An 18,441-nucleotide genomic window follows, 5' to 3' on the forward strand; every position below is an offset into this window, starting at 1 on the left:
CACAAAACTACCTCAACTATTGGGCCAATCACAGTTCCATACCCCCATCTTTAAATATTTCAATGTCATACCTTATCTTCTAATTTGTTGCAATGTCATACCTTCTGTCAGTTTGTCTGTCAATTCCTCAGTTAAATGCTGACGTGGCTTCAGTCGGGGCCCACTCCCTATTAAAAATTTAATTAAATATTTAAAACTAATAAAATCATTTAATAATTTTTTTTATATGGGGGACACCCACCCCTACAAACCCACCACCCCTTCTTCCCCATCCACTCGTGTCCCCCAACCTTCCTTTACCACCAAAACCAAAACCCCACCGCCGTCATCTCCACCTTCCTCCCATGGTGCTCATCCCCCTCCCCCTCTTCCTACACACCCATCACCCTCACCAAATTAATCCTTGTAACCAATTTCAAACAAAATACCCCAATTCCACCCAAACCCTAACCTTAACCCTAAATTTCAATTTCTTAGCACTAATTATCCCCATATCAATGTCCACAATACCGCCACCGCCGTCTCCCACGGCCTCAGTCTCCACCACCATTGCCGTCATCCATGGTCCCAATCTCCGCCTCGCCTCCTGTCCTAAATTTCAAATTCACCTGTTTTGAAGAAAGCTTCGGGCTTTGCTCAAGGGTTTGTGGGTTTTGGCTTAGGGGGCGGGAGGTAGTTGTGCTTAGGTTTTGGGGTTAAAAGATAGCGGGTTTGATCAGGTTTTTCTGGGTTTTGGTTTGGGGTTCGGGAGAGGAGGCGGAGATGATGGCGAGAACCATTTGGGAATGGAGGCAAGATACGAGTTTGAGCTGGGTGGTGATTGGCAGATGAGTGCTGCGGTAGGGTGGTTCTGGTGTTGGGTTGGGGGAAGACGGGAGCAGGGAAGAAGTGTGAGGAGGATAAGGGGTGGGTCCCATATTTGTTTTATAAAATATTTAAATGATTTGATTTTTAATTTTTTTAATATTTAGTTAATTTTTTAATCTAGTTGGAATAGGAAGTGGGGCCCGTTTCAAGCCACATCAACATTTATTAGAGAAATTTACAGAAAACCTTACGAATGTCTGATATTGTAACAAATTCGTAAGATGAGGTATGACATTAAAATGTTTTAAAGATAGTGTATGAAACTATGATTGGCCTAATTCTTGAAGTAGTTTTGTGTAATTTACCCAAAAAAATAAGTGAAAATATAGTAGTGAGGTCCAAAACATTGTTAAAATGGGGTTCCACCCTCCAGAATATAACGGAAAGTATCACTATAATTTTCAAACTTCATGGTGAGGCGAAGGTGAAAATAAATAGTTTGAACGACGATTTATGTACGAATTTGTAAAAACTGACAATAGGGTTTTACCCTCAAGAATCTCAACGGAAAGTCTTACATTAATTTTCAAAACTTCACGGTGAGGCGAAAGTGAAAATAAATAGATTGAACGGTTTTAAATACGACTAGGCGAGGAATAGCATGATACTGATCTTTCCCAATTCCAATTTTTTTATTTATTTTGTGCTTTTTTTTTTCTTTTAAGTTTTTTCTTCGTACATTACTTTATTTGAGTAACCACTATTAAATTCAAATATCTTTAAATTTAGGTTTTAAATTGTTGTAAATATGTATTATAATAGATCTTGCATGGAAAATATATTTTGAAGAATATGAGTTTGATAGTTTGTTGTTATGGTAAGAGAAATAAAACAAACATAAGCAAAAAAAAAAAAAACAAAAATTTTTTTTAAAGGGGGATTCGGTATGAATTTAGCGAGTCGTACTAAGAGCTTTTGCTAACAAGCTGGTGATAGATCCTATACAATCGGTAGATAAGTACTGATCGTATCCTTTTATATTTCATTTATTTTTTTTTTGCTTTTTATATTGAATTTTCTTTTCTTCTTACTTTACTTTATGTAGATTCAAATACCTTTTGATTTAGATTTATATCCCCATTTTTCGTGCATCGGCTCACCTCGTTTTGTGTGCCCCAAGTGGCCTTAGTTTGCGCGGCAGATCTAGCCTCATTTTATGTGCAATAGATATAGTCTCTTTTGCATGCCAGAAGCCCGCCAATGTTTTCGATGAGTGAGGCCCGTCTCCCTTTCTGTTCGCCTTGGTTTGCCTCGTTCTGCGTGCACATAGTCTATCTCGTTTTGTGTGCATCAAGCCCATCTAATACCCACATTTTTTTTGTTAAAACTTCAAAAAAATTTATTTCACGAAATATTTTCCATGAGCATAAAAGAAAACTTTATAAGACATTTGGAAGTTCCTTTACGGTTTGGTGAGCAATAAAAGTATACTTAGTATAATATTTAAGTCGAAAACTAAGCAAATAAGTGAAAAATATAGTAGTGAAGCCCAAGACATTGTTAAAATGGGGTTCCACTCTCAAAAATATTAACAGAAAGTCTTACTTTAATTTTCAAAACTTCATGGTGCGGCAAAGGTGAAAATAAATAGTTTGAACAACGATTTATCTACGAATTTGTAAAAACCGACTAAAAACCGTGAGTGATAACTCACATTTTTTTGTGAAAAATGAAATTTTTTTATTTTTGCGAAGTATGTCCTGTGAACATTAAGGAAAACTTTGGGTTAATTACACTAACACCCTCTGAGGTTTATCGTGTTTTCACAAAACCCCCTCATGTTTGAAACATAACACTTACACCCCTTGATGTTCTAATTCACTTTCACATAACCCCTTTAGGGCTAACATCACCTTAAAATAATTTCTTAAAGACAATTTTGCCCTAATTATTAATTACTTTATGAAAAATCCTTGATAAATAAATAGAATAAAAATTAAAATTAAAATCTTACATTAAACAATAAAAGAAAATTGAAGAAATCTTGTTACCTTCTTCCTCTACACTGTTAATTCATATCCCAATCCTCTTTTCTTAATTGGAAAAACCCTAGCAGAACAAATCTTTCTCCTGTTAAATCCTTTGGGAGTTTCAGAGTATGAATGTGGTCGGGTAATTTCTTCCAAGAAGCCAAATCAGGTACTCTTCTCCATGTTTGAAATCAAGGCTTCCTTCCATATCGTTTTCTCGTTGAAATTGGTTTCAGTTTGGGTGAACAAGGAGTGAAGGAGGTTGACGAAGAGATGGAGGAGGTGGCGATTTAAGGACAAGAACAGAAAGAAAAAAAATTGAGAGAAAGATCTGAAGATGCATAGGTGGCTTTCTATTTTCAGTTTTTTTTTTTTTTTTTATGGTTAATGTATGATTTTGAAGTCCAACAAAAAAAAAATCTATTTTCTTTATATTGGTTATTATTATATGTATTTTTAAAAAGCCTTTTCTATTTTTTAAAGTAATTAATAATGGGGCAAATTTGTCTTTAAGAAACTATTTTAAGGTGATGTCAGCCCTGAAGGGGTTTTATGAAAGTGAATTAGAACCTTAAGGGGTGTTCGTGTTATGTTTCAAATGTGAGGGGGGTTTTGTGAAAACACGATAAACCTCAGGGTGTGTTAGTGTAATTAACCCTATTATTCACTTAAATAATAAAATTTTGACGATGTTAATCGAATGGTTAAATAATTTTTTGTTTAATCAAATTTTTGCAGAGTTAGTCATTAAAAATTGTACTAAAAAGTATACGGTGATCATTACGAAGACATTGTATAATGAGAATGAAGAACAAAAAAAGAAAAGAAAAAGAAGAAGAAATTAGGTATTGAAAATATTAGAAATATCAAGAAAATGATTGGCAAGTAAAAAAAATAAATGTTTTGACTGAAAAAATCATATGTAATAATTGAGGTACCTTGACGATGCTATCCCATGTCAACAATCATAATTATATATACCAATTAAGTCGAGCTGTTTTTTATTCACGATCCCATTCTGAGATGACAAATACATTATAAATTTAGTAGAAGACTGTATCATATGTATTATGTATATGTGTCTAACAAACCGTATCAAACAAATTCTCGTTGATCTTTCATCAACCGTATACATAATCATGGAATCTTTTAATATAGGCGCTTTAGTTTTGAATTTTTTATATCAAACATCCATGCCTTTTAGTGATTTGATTAAATTTTTTTTTGTCATAATTTTGGTGTTATATGCACATGATATTGTAACAAAATTCCTATAATCTAGTATTTTGATTACATTCTCATCCATAGAGATAATTCTAAAAAAAAAAAATTAAGTTGATTAGATTCAATTTATTTTCATAATAATGTAAGAACCCGTGTTTTTTATTTTGTTAGATTTATGTGAAGGTTTAAATTAGGAAGTGGGATCCTTCCCCACTGTCGTCAATCCGTCTTTCCATACCACAATTTCCTTCTTCTACAAACATCATCATGACTCTTCTATCTTTTCAACAACATCATCATTATATTAATACTTTTCTTTCCTCCATTATTTTGTTCTTTGAAAGAATTTTGTAATAATTACTCGTAGAAGAGTAGATAGGTTGTATTGTTTTGAGCTAGTGACATAGAATGCTAAGAGTAGATTTTGAAGTAAAGTTTAGTAAATTTTGAGAACGAAACTTTTTTAAGAAGACTAAATTGTGAGAATCCGTGTTTTTTTTGTTAGATTTCTGTGAAGTTTTAAATTAGGAAGTGGGATCCTTCCCCACTGTCGTCAATCCGTCTCTCCTTACCACAATTTCCTTTTTCTACAAACATACCCTTTTATCTTTTCAGCATCATCATTATATTAATATTTTTGGATTTTTTTATTAGCATCCCACGTATTGTTGAATGCACCTCATAAAAAATTTAATATTAAATTACTTATGTATTCTACTATGCAATGATAATTTTGACCTTATTAAGTTTAAAAAAATTAAGAAATTTTCAAATACACCCCACATCACTTTTAACGTATTATTTATCTTCTTCAATTATCAAAACCATCACACCCTCCATTATCCTAACTAATGAAACTACAAACACATTGATTGAGAAAACCCTAATAAAATGTCTATGAATATGCCAATGCTATTGGTCACTGTGACTGCAAGAAATTATTTTCCCTCCAACCACACATTATATCACATCCCGGCATTTAATATGTCGAAAAACTTCAGAACTTATGCCCTTAAAACAGCTCTGTGAATTGCAATACCAACAGCTTGAAACTTTCGATAATTCTTTTTTATGTTTTTTTGTTATAGAAAAGTTACCTAAGATCTTGAGTTTGGAAGTGACATAGGATTTTCCAATCTGCACAAAGATTAAAAAAAAAAAAAAAAATTAAGATAAGTGTTAGCGTCCAAAGTTGTTAATGATAATATGCTATCAAGCTGGAAACGAAAAACAAGTCAATCATATAAGTAACTAGCCTGGGAACAGCAGGGTATCTAGATTCAATCCATCAAAACAAAAAATGAGTATTATAAAATTTCAAGAAATTGGGGTGTATATAGAAATATTATGTGTGTTTTGAGAATGTGGGGAGTGAGAGTATTATGAAGAGGTATGTGGGGTGTATAAAGATAATTTTTAATTGAAAAAGTAAATGTGGGGTGTATTAAGCATGTAGGGTTTATTCAACAATTTGTGAGGTGTTAATATAATAAGCCAATACTTTTCTTTCCTCCACCATTTTTGTACTCTTTAAGGATTTTGTAATAATTACTTGTATAAGAGAAGTTTTTATTTTTCGTTTTTACTTTTTTACTTTTTTACTTTTTGGCTTCGTTATAGTTTGGGTGATGACCATCACATCTTGATTCGGATGTTTAGGTAGACATTACAGATTGTGGTGTAACAATAATGCTACAATTTAGCAATAATTATCTACAATTTAAGATATTTTCTTTCCAAAATAGTTTAAAATATTTTTAAATCCCACAAAATCAAACATACCGAAATAAGTTTTTCTTTTAGTACGTTAAGAGAAAATATGATTGAGAATAATATAAACGTACCAATACACAATGAGTACAAAATTAAACGTACCAAAATAAAAATAATGTACCAATATTAACAATATGTATCAAATCATATGTACCAAAATTACAAATAAACGTACCAATGAATGATTTTTGTAAATTCAAACGTATCTGCAGATAATATATACGTAATGTATTGTACCTAATAATAATTCGTCAACAACTATACTTAAAAAAACAGCAAAAAAAAAATCACAAAAAATTTGAAAAATTTACACAGAGCTTTTATGTTGATCACCAACTATTTGAAAGAAAAATAAAACCATTTGGAAAAAGAAATAATATTAAATGTTTGCATAACACAAAAAAAAAAAAAAAAAAAAAAACTGTGATTTAAAAAACATATCTGGAAGAGGCGAAAATATAGTTTAATTACTAATATCTCTATTAAATAAGGAAAAGTGCATCATGCAGATAAAAGGATAAATTCAAAAATTATTTTAATTTTAAAAAAATATAATAATGACATGTAATTTGGCTTGATATGGTTATTGGTCAAAACATTTTAATCAAATTTAAAAAAAAACATAGATATTTAATTTAAATGATATAAATAAACGGTAGAAGATTCTAATTTTCCCCATAATCATCAAAGTAACCTAATAGGGAAAACATATCCCTGAAAAATATTGGTTTGTTTAGCAGAATGTTGCTTTTGTTTAAGGACAAGGATTGTCTGCACTCCCGTGCCCTCTTGTTTTGTGTAGTCACGGTTAAATCACGTCAATATTTTATATTATTTTTTTATAAAGATAATAAGATAAAAATGATAGTAATATAAAATGTTGACGTAATTTAACCGTAACCACACAAATAAAAGAACACGGAAGAACACCGAAAATGGAAGGAAAGACAATTCTTGTCCTTTGTTTAAAGCTAAGGACCTCAACAATTTGTGTGGAGAATATTGTTTCTTTACATTTATTTATTTATTTGGGTAGCACCGAAAGAGAATGAACTGATTCGAGCAGCCATTTGAATTCTAACTAAAAGCTTGTCATCATTATTTAATTTTAAACGTTTCAAAAGTCATAATCCATAGTTTATTTTTTCTTTTGAAAAGGATAAAAATTACAAAGAAAATCTATGCAGATCTATTAAACTATACAATATATATGGCATGAAGGAAGGTACTGTTAACGACATAAAGAAGAGAGCTTTAACGAAAAACTCTCAATACTGTTCACTTTAACGAAAAATCACATTTTTACACTAAAAAGTCAATCCTGGTACTATTTATTTTACCATTTATTTTATCCTTATTAAAACTCAAAATTTTCAAATCATTTTTATTAGTTTTCCTAATAAAGAAACCAGAGATGATATCTTGTAGAAGACGAAATGAAGAATTGTAACAGAGAGAAATAAAGAGACAAGTGAAGAATTTGGAACTTTGTTATTTTTACTGAATAATTACAATGAGTTGTACATTCTGTATACATAGCTCAGAGAGCTTTCATAAACTCTAAACAAAAGCTTATTAACAAACTAACTATTATAACCATTGCACCTGACTCGATACTGTTATAACAGACTTCTAACAGATTAACTATGGTGAGATGGCATATGAGTTGACAGTCAACTATAGTCAACAGGTAGTTTACTCGTCCATAAGTACGTTGAAAAATAAAACTGAAGATCAATCGAAAAAGTGGCAATCAAATAGTATAATAGATATATTTGACTGCAAGAAATATTATGCACACTAGTAAAAAAGTGGATAACAGGTTTACCCTAAATATAAGGGATTATATTTTGCAAGTTGTAACCAAGACATATTCTGATGGTATTATCCGTCTAATAAATATTTATCACGTTTTCAAAAAGTAAATCGCTTAACGTGTCACATGATATCTTTATTTACAAAAGAGGATCTCCTGGATGAGATAATGACAAGATATCAGTGTGGCTGTTTATGCCAAAAGATTCTTTCTTTTTGCACGTGTATTATTCAAGCTTTTGCTTCTGGATGTTCAGGTCCTTTGTTAAAGTGAAATAAATAGGAATTGAAACTCTGCTGGCCCATCCTTCAGCCTTCAGGTTCCAGATGAGATAATATAATTAAAAGTAAAAATATGATGAAAATATAAATAGAAAACTTTATTTTAACCCTTGACAAAGATGATTTTTAAATTAAAATCATGAGTAAGATCAAAATTTAATTTTAGTCCATTGATACATTAATAACCTCATCAATGAGGTTTTTAACTTTAATCCTTCAAGAATATTGAAATTTAAAATAAACTTGGTGTTAGATTACATATTGATTATAATCCCTTTATGTGTCCTTAATTCAAAATAATTAATGTTTATTTAATATCTCCCATTAAATATATTTAAATATTTATTAACATACAAATTTTAATTTATTTTTTGACCAAAAAAGAGTTTCTAATTTATTAATTTTATTTAACATTATTCAAACTTGAAAGACTCAATTAATGTACCTAAATGTTAGTACCGAAATGTATTATATTGAACTAATGTATTTAAATGTTAGTACCGAAATATATGCACTGAAATGTATTATATTACATTAATGTACCTGAATGTATGTACCAAACTGTATGCACTGAAATGTTAATACTGTAATGTATTATATGGAATTAATGTACCTAAATGTTTGTATCGAAATGTATGTACCGAAATATGTGTACCTAAATATATGCATCGAAATGTATTATAATGAATTTAATGTACCTAAATGAAGAAGACAAAGTACATCGAAATATATTGTATAACAAAAATTAGTTTATCTAAATGTTTACAACAAAATATATTACGATAAATGAAATGAAAATGAAAATTATAATGAAATAAAATTAATACATTAAAAATTAGGAAGAAAAAGAGAAATAATTAAAAAATCAAAATGTAATTAATAAATAGAAAACTTCATTTTAATCCTTGGCAAAGATGATTTTTAGATTAAAGCCATGAGTAAGATCAAAATCTAATTTTAGTCCCTTGATACATTAATAACCTAATTTTTTAATTATTTCTCTTTTCTTCCTAATTTTTAATGTATTAATTTTATTTCATTATAATTTTCATTTTCATTTCATTTATCGTAATATATTTTGTTGCAAACATTTCAATAAACTAATTTTTGTTATACAATATATTTCAATGTACTCTGTTTTATTCATTTAGGTACATTAAATTCATTATAATACATTTCAGTGCATATATTTAGGTACACATATTTCGGTACATACATTTCAATACAAACATTTAGGTACATTTGTGACATCCCACATCACCCAGGGGTGTGATCCTTATATGTATATTCTCATCCCTACCTAGCACGAGGCCTTTTGGGAGCTCACTGGCTTTAGGTTCCATGGAAACTCCGAAGTTAAGCGAGTAGTGCGCGAGAGCATTCCCAAGATGGGTGACCCATCGGGAAGTTCTCGTGTGAGCTCCCAGAAACAAAATCGTGAGGGCGTGGTCGGGGCCCAAAACGGACAATATCGTGCTACGGTGGTGGAGCGGGCCCGAGAAGTGGTCCCCCCCGGGTGGGGATGTGACAATTTGCTATCAGAGCCTAACCCTGGTCGCGTGTGTGCCGACGAGGACGTCGGGCCCCTAAGGGGGGGGTGGATTGTGACATCCCACATCGCCCAGGGGTGTGATCCTTATATGTATATTCTCATCCCTACCTAGCACAAGACCTTTTGGGAGCTCACTGGCTTCGGGTTCCATGGGAACTCCGAAGTTAAGTGAGTAGTGCGCGAGAGCATTCCCAGGATGGGTGACCCATCGGGAAGTTCTCGTGTGAGCTCCCAGAAACAAAACCGTGAGGGCGTGGTCGGGGCCCAAAACGGACAATATCGTGCTACGGTGGTGGAGCGGGCCCGGGAAGTGGTCCCCTTCGGGCCGGGATGTGACAACATTAGTTCCATATGATACATTTCGGTATTAACATTTTAGTGCATAAAGTTTGGTACACACATTTAGGTACATTAATGTAATATAATACATTTCGATATATATATTTCGGTACTAACATTTAAATACATGAATTCAATATAATACATTTCGGTACTAACATTTAGGTACATTAATTGAGTCCTTCAAGTTTGAATAATGTTAAATAAAATTAATAAATTAGAAACTCTTTTTTGGTCAAAAAATAAATTAAAATTTGTATGTTAATAAATATTTAAATATATTTAATGGGAGACATTAAATAAATATTAATTATTTTAAATTAAATACACATCAAGGGATTATAATCAATATATAATCTAACACCAAATTTATTTTAAATTTCACTATTCTTGAAATATTAAAATAAAAAAACGCCTTTTTCTAATATATAAACCTGTCGCCCTATTAACTTCTATACTTTGCATCGCTCTACTTAATTACCCTCATCACTAAGCTCAATCCAGTGGCTTCTAGCCAGCTTGATTTACTAGCTAGCATTCTAACTGAAATATCAGACTAATTAGGTTGAAAGCGCGCTTCAACTACGAGAAAAGGTCATCTCCAAATTTCTTTTACTAAAGTTACCGGATCAAATGATTCGGATCTTTGAAATTTCATCTAATAATCTACTTGTTTTGACTTCTTAAAAACTATAAATAAATTTTTACCGTTAAATGAAATTTAAAAGATCGAAATCATTTGATCCGATAATCTCTTCTCAACTACAACATTCCTTATCGCTTACCGGGCACCTTGTCGGTCCCACGCGATTATAATACATGTGTGTAGCTCAAACCCCAATATTCAAACAGGTCCAGGTTGGGAGTTGAGGCAGATCACTCACATAGCGTTGAAGCACAAATTAAGAGATTCAAACCCTTTCATCTCTCCAATAATTGTTTTGCCGGGGTCCGAATCTCTTCTCAACTACAACAATCCTTATCGCTTACCGGGCACCTTGTCGGTCCCACGCGATTATAATACATGTGTGTAGCTCAAACCCCAATATTTAAACAGGTCCAGGTTGAGAGTTGAGGCAGATCACTCACGTAGCGTTGAAGCACAAATTAAGAGATTCAAACCCTTTCATCTCTCCAATGATTGTTTTGCCGGGGTTTTCTTTGTATTGTTTTTTGTTTTTCACCTTGCTCGGTTGCTTTTTCCGTGCAAGGATGTGTTTTGAATGAAGTGATTTTCTGACCCAAGAAAGTTAAGAGCTTCAAAATACTAAAAAAAAACACGAGAAAAAAATGAAGCCAATTAGTATAGTTTCTGATCTCATGATTTTTTTATTAGTTCTCTTGTTATTTCATCTCTCCCACACTGCAGGCAGCTCTTGCAGGAAAGCGTGGGCATTTCCGCCATGCACATGCAACTCCTCCGCAACGACCGCGTCATCATGTTCGACCGCACCGACTTCGGCAAATCCAGCTTGTCACTAGCGAACGGTACATGCGTCCGAAATGACTGCACCGCCCACTCCGCCGAGTACGACGTCCAAACCAACACCGTTCGCCCCCTCACGGTTCAATCCGACGTTTGGTGTTCCTCCGGCTCGGTAGCTCCCAACGCCAACTTGATCCAAACCGGGGGCTTCAACGACGGAGAGCGTCGCGTTAGGGTTTTCGAGCCCTGCACGGGTTGTGAATGGAAGGAGTACGAGAATACCTTAGGCGTGAGCCGTTGGTACGCCACCAATCATATTCTGCCAGACGGACGGCAGATCATCATCGGCGGAAGGCGAGCGTTCAACTATGAGTTTTATCCAAAGACCGAGTCTTCGAGCAATGTCCACAGCTTGCCTTTCCTTGTGCAGACTGACGACCCCAACGAAGAAACAATCTTTATCCTTTTGTTTTCCTCAACGTCGATGGGAATTTATTTATTTTCGCAAATAATCGAGCTATTTTGTTTGATTATGCGAAGAACAACGTGGTTAAAACCTACCCGCAAATACCCGGCGGCGACCCAAGGTCGTACCCTAGCACCGGGTCAGCCGTTTTGCTGCCGTTAAGGAACTTGACGGCTCCATCTATTGAGGCTGAGGTGGAGCTCCGAAAGGGTCTTATATTCAGGCAACAGAGGGTATTTTTGTGGAAGCTCTAAACACATGCGGTCGGATCAAAATAAACGACCCGAACCCGCAGTTGGTTGTGGAGACTATGCCTCAAGCTAGAGTCATGAGTGACATGCTATTGCTCTCAGATGGCACCGTTGTGACCATCAACGGAGCATCTTTTGGGAGTGCAGGTTGGGAACTCGGACAGAATCCTGTGCTCGAACGACTTGTGTACCGACCAGACAACGCTGTTGGGTCGCGGTTTGAAAAGCAAAGCCCTGCCAACATACCACGAATGTACCATTCCACCGCTGTATTATTACGTGATGGTAGGGTACTCGTTGGAGGTAGCAACACTCATGAAAATTACGAGTTAGCCCACGAGCTATTCCCAACATAATTGAGATTAGAGGCATTTAGTCCTGATTATTTGGATGCCAAGAACTCGAAGTTGCGTCCAAGAATTGTTGATCCCAAATCACAAGCTAAAATCAGTTACGGAAGAAAATTATTCATTCGGCTTTCATTGACGGGAAACATGGCAACGAATTTGGTGTCGGTGACGATGGTGGCACCTTCATTTAATACACATTCGTTCTCAATGAATCAGAGGCTGCTGGTTCTTGCAGTGAAGACCGTCAGAAAGGTAGGGACAATGACGTACCAAGTTCAGGTGACGACGCCGGCTTCCGGTAATCTTGCGCCTTCCGGATATTATCTTCTATATGTGGTGCATCAGCAAATTCCAAGTGAAGGCATCTGGGTCCAAATTTTGTGATGACGTGAAAGGTATATTATACAGTTTGTATATTGCTCTCTCCTCTTCGTTTTAATTTTAAAATAAAAGAACATGATCAATTGTGAGTTAAAAAAATTAAGATGTTCATAGACAGAACAACTTGATTAAGCAACTTGACTTTTTACAACAAAAAAAAACAACTTGATTCCACTTTGCAAGTTGTATTTGTACTTCTTTTTATATTTGTAACTTTACCAAAGAAGTTCTAATTTTTTCTTTAATTCGGACGAATAAAGTTGTATTAATTTCCATCGAACTTTTATGGCTCCAGTTTTGGATACAATGAAATTCAACGATTAAGCAAATAGTTGATATCAGACTTTTCTGTCTGATTAATTTAAAATTAATTAAAGTACAGGAAGCTTTTATAAATTAAAAAAATCAGTGTTGGAATATTTGGTGAATATAAAAATCAAATAAAATTTTGAAGACACACTAAATCAAGGAAGAGGATCCTCTCCTAAGCTCAGAATGGGGATCTCCTGATCAGCCCATCTGGGCCGTTTAAATTTAATCCAACGGCTTTAAATATGGAGTCTTTTAAAAGTTATAATAATTATAACCGTTTGATTAAATTTGAACGGTCCAGATGGGCTGGTCAGGAAGATCCCCATCCTGAGCTCAGGAGAGGATCCTCTTCCCTAAATCAACACACCTTGTGACGCACAATTTAATAGATGGAGTGAGGATCCTTGCGGGATCCTCTTTAGAAGGATTTCAGGGATCCTCTAATTACATCCGTTCATCGTATATCGTGCGATTAGTTTTCATCACGTATTGTTTATATTCAATTTAAATAAAAAAAATTACAATGATTTCTGATGGCACGATGTACGATGAACAGACGTGATTTGAGGATCCTTATAATCCTCGCTCTAATAGATGTGCTCGACGTACTGTTTTATATGACTTCATTTGTATTTTAAAATGTACCACCAAATCTTTTAGTTTTGTGTATTTAAAGAGCATCATCCTTACAAAATGAGCTATAATGTATTAAATAGATGTGTTACTAATAGTATCTTGACCAAAAAAAAAGATGTGTTATTAACAGTAAAAAGAATTAAGAGGTTGAAAATTCAGGCTAAGCCACACATATATATTATTTGTCATCAATAATAATTTAGTATTGAAGCTAGCCAACTAAGAAAGTCACACCAAAAACTCCCACTTACAGTATGATAATGCAATTTAATTTTTTATCTCATCTTTATAGGAATAATACCATCAAGATTCCTTGCCCATTAATTTGATCAAGTTGGCCATTTATGTTTTGTCAAAGTTTATTTGGATTGAAGACCTTTTTGATGTTATTTCGAATGTTCTTTTTGGTATTTGTATCAGTTATTAATTTTATAATAAAATCACTACCATTTCGTCTCAAAAGAAAAAGTTCTAGAGTTTAGGATTGCTACAGACTATATGTCAACAAAGAACAACAAAATATTTAGACACAAAACTTATATACTTGAAATAGCATCACCCTTAAAACAAGGAAAAAAATCATCCAAATTCATCAATCTAAACCATGGAAATGAGAAATTTCATGTCTCTTATGCGATACTAAAGTCTAGAGTCTTTTGATGACTTAACTGATAAATATTTAGACAAAGAAGAAGTTATACCTTTGGCTTTTACTGCTTCAGCAGTGGCACTCTAACAAATCCAAAGAAGCTATTCCTTCGAATTCCGCTTCAGCAGAAAAATTAGACATGAGAGAAATCCAAGAAAATTCTCACAAAGCTGCCTCTCAAAAGCTTGGCATGGTTTACGGTTGTTTCCAAAGAGTGGAATGCAAATACTATATGGCCCTGAGATCAGAAATTAAGCTGGTTATTGGATGCTTGCACTACTACAAAATTATCTATAACTGGTGGTCTAAAAACCAACAACAAACGTATATTACTATCAGATTTTAAGCAAAATCCGACGGAAAATGGATGCAGTAGCGGATATAATAAGCGACAGAATTGCCAGCATCAGGAAATGAATTTTTCGATAGAAATACTCTAAAACCAACAGAAATTGTGTCGGATATAACCGACAGAAAATATATTAATAATGAATAAATAAGAGCATTTTTGTCGGTTAAAACCGACAGAAAATACTAAAACTGACAGAAGAACTTCTGTCAGATATAATCGACAGAGCATTTATTAATAAGAATAAATAAAAGCATTCTTGTCAGATAAAACCGACATAAAATATATTAATAATTAAAAAAATATATAAACAACCACTTTCTGCATTTTTCATATTCACAGCAAGATCAAACATTCACATTCCATTAGAATTATTCAATCACAGCATCGTTTGTTTCTACATGCACACATTCACATTCCATTAGAATCACTCAATCACAGCAAGGATTGCTCATTCAATTGAATCTCTTCCCAAAATCGAATGAAAATCGAAATACTTACAGTGTTGATGCGATCTATGATAATGGAGAGCTCCTGGTGCGCCAGCTGCAAGTTCTCCACCATGCTCTGCCATTGTTGTGAAATCAAATAGTCAAATCCTAAAAAGCACCACTGCAAATAGCATAAGAAAATCGAAATTAATCCTAAAGAAATTGGGAGAGAAGATATGAAAAGGTAATACCTTTCGGCCCTTTGAGTTATTGGTAAAAAACCCCAACAGAGCAAAAGCCTCCAACTCCAAAGACTGTTGTGGGATTTTGAAGAGAGCGAGAGAGAGAGAGAAAATATCAGAAGAAATGAAGCAAGAGTCACCACAATACATCAAAAGCCTCAAACTCCAAAGACTGTCAGTTAAACCCACGAATTCAAGCTTACGTTAGCCCAACAATACATTAAAAGTCTAAATTGAGCTAAATCCCAAGAAGACAGTCACCACCTAGCTTCGAACTTAACGATATTCGCCGGAATTCGTCGCTGTGATGACATGCATGCACAGATTCAAAACAGAGATTAAACCCCAGAGATTTTAGACATAATACTCATCACAGATGGATTAGAACCCACACAACTAGGAGGGGAAAATAATTCATACCTAAGATGGAGTTCGAGAGAGCTGAAGCTCTCAGCGTTAATAGCAGAGCACACGGTGATGCACCAATGATACATGCAACGCTGCAGGTTGATTCCCCATGTCCCAAGGGTTCGGGGTTCAGATTTTTTAGGGTTGATTTGGTCAGAATTGAGAGGAATGGCGGGGGTTTTACTCGGAGCTTAAAGAGAGGGAGAGTGTTGAGAGTTAAGAGTTGGGTTTCAGAAAAATGAATGAGATGAGTGGGGGTTGAATGTGGGTATAACCCCACCCTAGAAAGTTTTCATTACTATCGCTTAAAACTGACAGAAAATTTTCATTCCTGTCGGTTATAACCGACAGAAAAAAAAAGGGCAGAAAAATTCCCCCCAAAATTTTGTTACGATTTTAAAAAATAAAATAATAATTGTTTGGTTTAATAAATAAATAAATAATATGTATTTAAATAGAATATGTTTTTAAAAATTAAATAAATAATTTTTTTTTTGTTGAAAATAAATAATTGTTTGGTTTAATAGATAATAACCCATGTAAAATATGCAATAAGGAAACAAAAAGATAATTGTATAATGAAAATGTCATTGTTTAATCTACCATTTTAACACGATATGCATTCTATGAAACTTTTTTCAACGATCCAACCGTCAAACTTATTTGTATAGACTCCGAGATTGCATACGTAAAAATTCGTAAAAAACAAACATTCAAAGATTACGTAACGGAACAAAAGTTTCGACGGTTATGAACGAAAAATCACAATTTAACGGTTATTTTAGCTCTGGTTTTGATGATTTTTTTACAGCTACACTCCTCAACCCTATAAGAATGCAATGAATGAATTTGATCTTCAATTCAAAATATTTACACTAGTGGATACCACAAAATCTTATTTTATACTTAATGGAAGTATAATAATAACTCTAAATGTTTGTTTAATCTACCATTTTGATACGATATGCATTCTACGAAACTTTTTTCAACGATCCAACCATTAAACTTATTTGTACACACTCCGAAATTGCATATGTAAAAAATCGTAAAAAACAAACATTAAAATACTACAAAACGGAACAAAAGTTTTCAACGGTTATAAACGAAAAATCATAATTTAACGGTTATTTTCGCTCCGATTTTAATGATTTTTTACAGTTACACTCCTCAACCCTATAAGAATGCAATGAATAAATTTGATCTACAATTTAAAATATTTACACTAGTGGATACCACAAAATCTTATTTTATACTTAATAGAAGTATAACATTAACTCTTGAGTGTTTATTTAATCTACTGTTTTTATGCGATACACATTCTACGAAACTTTTTTCAACGATCCAACCGTTAAACTTATTTGTACACACTCCGAGATTGCATACGTAAAAAATCGTAAAAAACAAACATTCAGATATTACATAACGAAACAAAAGTTTTCAACGGTTATAAACAAAAAATCACAATTTAATGGTTATTTTAGCTCCGATTTTAATGATTTTTTACAACTACACTCCTCGACCCTATATGTGACATCCCACATCACCCAGGGATGTGATACTTAAATGTATATTCTCATCATTACCTAGCACGAGGCATTTTGGGAGCTCACTGGCTTCGGGTTCCGTAGGAACTCTGAAGTTAAGCGAGAATGAGGCTTGAGCAATCCGATGATGGGTGACCCACTGGGAAGTTACTCGTGAGTTCCCAAAAACAAAACCGTGAAGGAATGGTAAGCCCAAAGCGGACAATATTGTGCTACCGTGGTGGAACGGGCCCAGGATGTGATTCGCCCCGGGCTGGGATGTGACAATTTGGTATCAGAGCCTAACCCTGGCCGTGTTGTGCCGACAAGGACGTTGGGCCCCTAAGGGGGTGGATTGTGACATCCCACATCACCCACAGATGTGATACTTAAATGTATATTCTCATCCTTACCTAGCACGAGGCCTTTTGGGAGCTCACTGGCTTTGGGTTCCGTAGGAACTCCGAAGTTAAGCGAGAATGGGGCTTGAGCAATCCTATGATGGGTGACCCACTGGGAAGTTGCTCGTGAGTTCCCAAAAACAAAATCGTGAGGGAATGGTAAGCCCAAAGCGGACAATATCGTGCTACCGTGGTGGAGCGGGCAGGGGATGTGATCCGCCCCGGGCTGGGATGTGACAATTTGGTATCAAAGCCTAACCCTGGTCGCGTGTGTGCCGACGAGGACGTCGGGCCCCTAAAGGGGGTGGATTGTGACATCCCACATCGCCTAGGGGAGTGATCCTTATATGTATATTCTCATCTCTACCTAGTACGAGGCCTTTTTGGGAACTCACGAGCAACTTCCCAGTGGGTCACCCATCATGAGATTGCTCTAGCCCCCTTCTCGCTTAACTTCGGAGTTCCTACGGAACCCGAAGCCAGTAAGCTCCCATTAGACCTCGTGCTAGGTAGAGATGAGAATATACATATAAGGATCACTCCCCTGGGCGATGTGGGATGTCACACTATAAGCATGCAATGAATAAATTTGATCTTCAATTTAAAATATTTACACTAGTGGATACCACATAATTTTATTTTATACTTAATGGAAGTATAACATTAGCTCTTAAGTGTTTATCTAATCTACCGTTTTGATGCGATACACATTCTACGAAACTTTTTTCAATGATCTAACTGTCAAACTTGTTTGTACACACTCTGAGATCACATACGTAAAAAATCACAAAAAA

The 18,441-nt window shown here is 34.3% G+C and overlaps 1 pseudogene; it reads left to right on the forward strand.

Annotated features, from left to right (window-relative positions):
• Positions 1-11,112: 11,112 nt before the first annotated feature.
• On the forward strand, positions 11,113-13,003 carry LOC137729653 (aldehyde oxidase GLOX1-like; annotated as a pseudogene).
• The last annotated feature ends 5,438 nt before the right edge of the window (positions 13,004-18,441 follow it).

Source organism: Pyrus communis, chromosome 1 (genome assembly GCF_963583255.1).
Source record: "Pyrus communis chromosome 1, drPyrComm1.1, whole genome shotgun sequence".
Classification (NCBI taxonomy): domain Eukaryota; kingdom Viridiplantae; phylum Streptophyta; class Magnoliopsida; order Rosales; family Rosaceae; genus Pyrus; species Pyrus communis.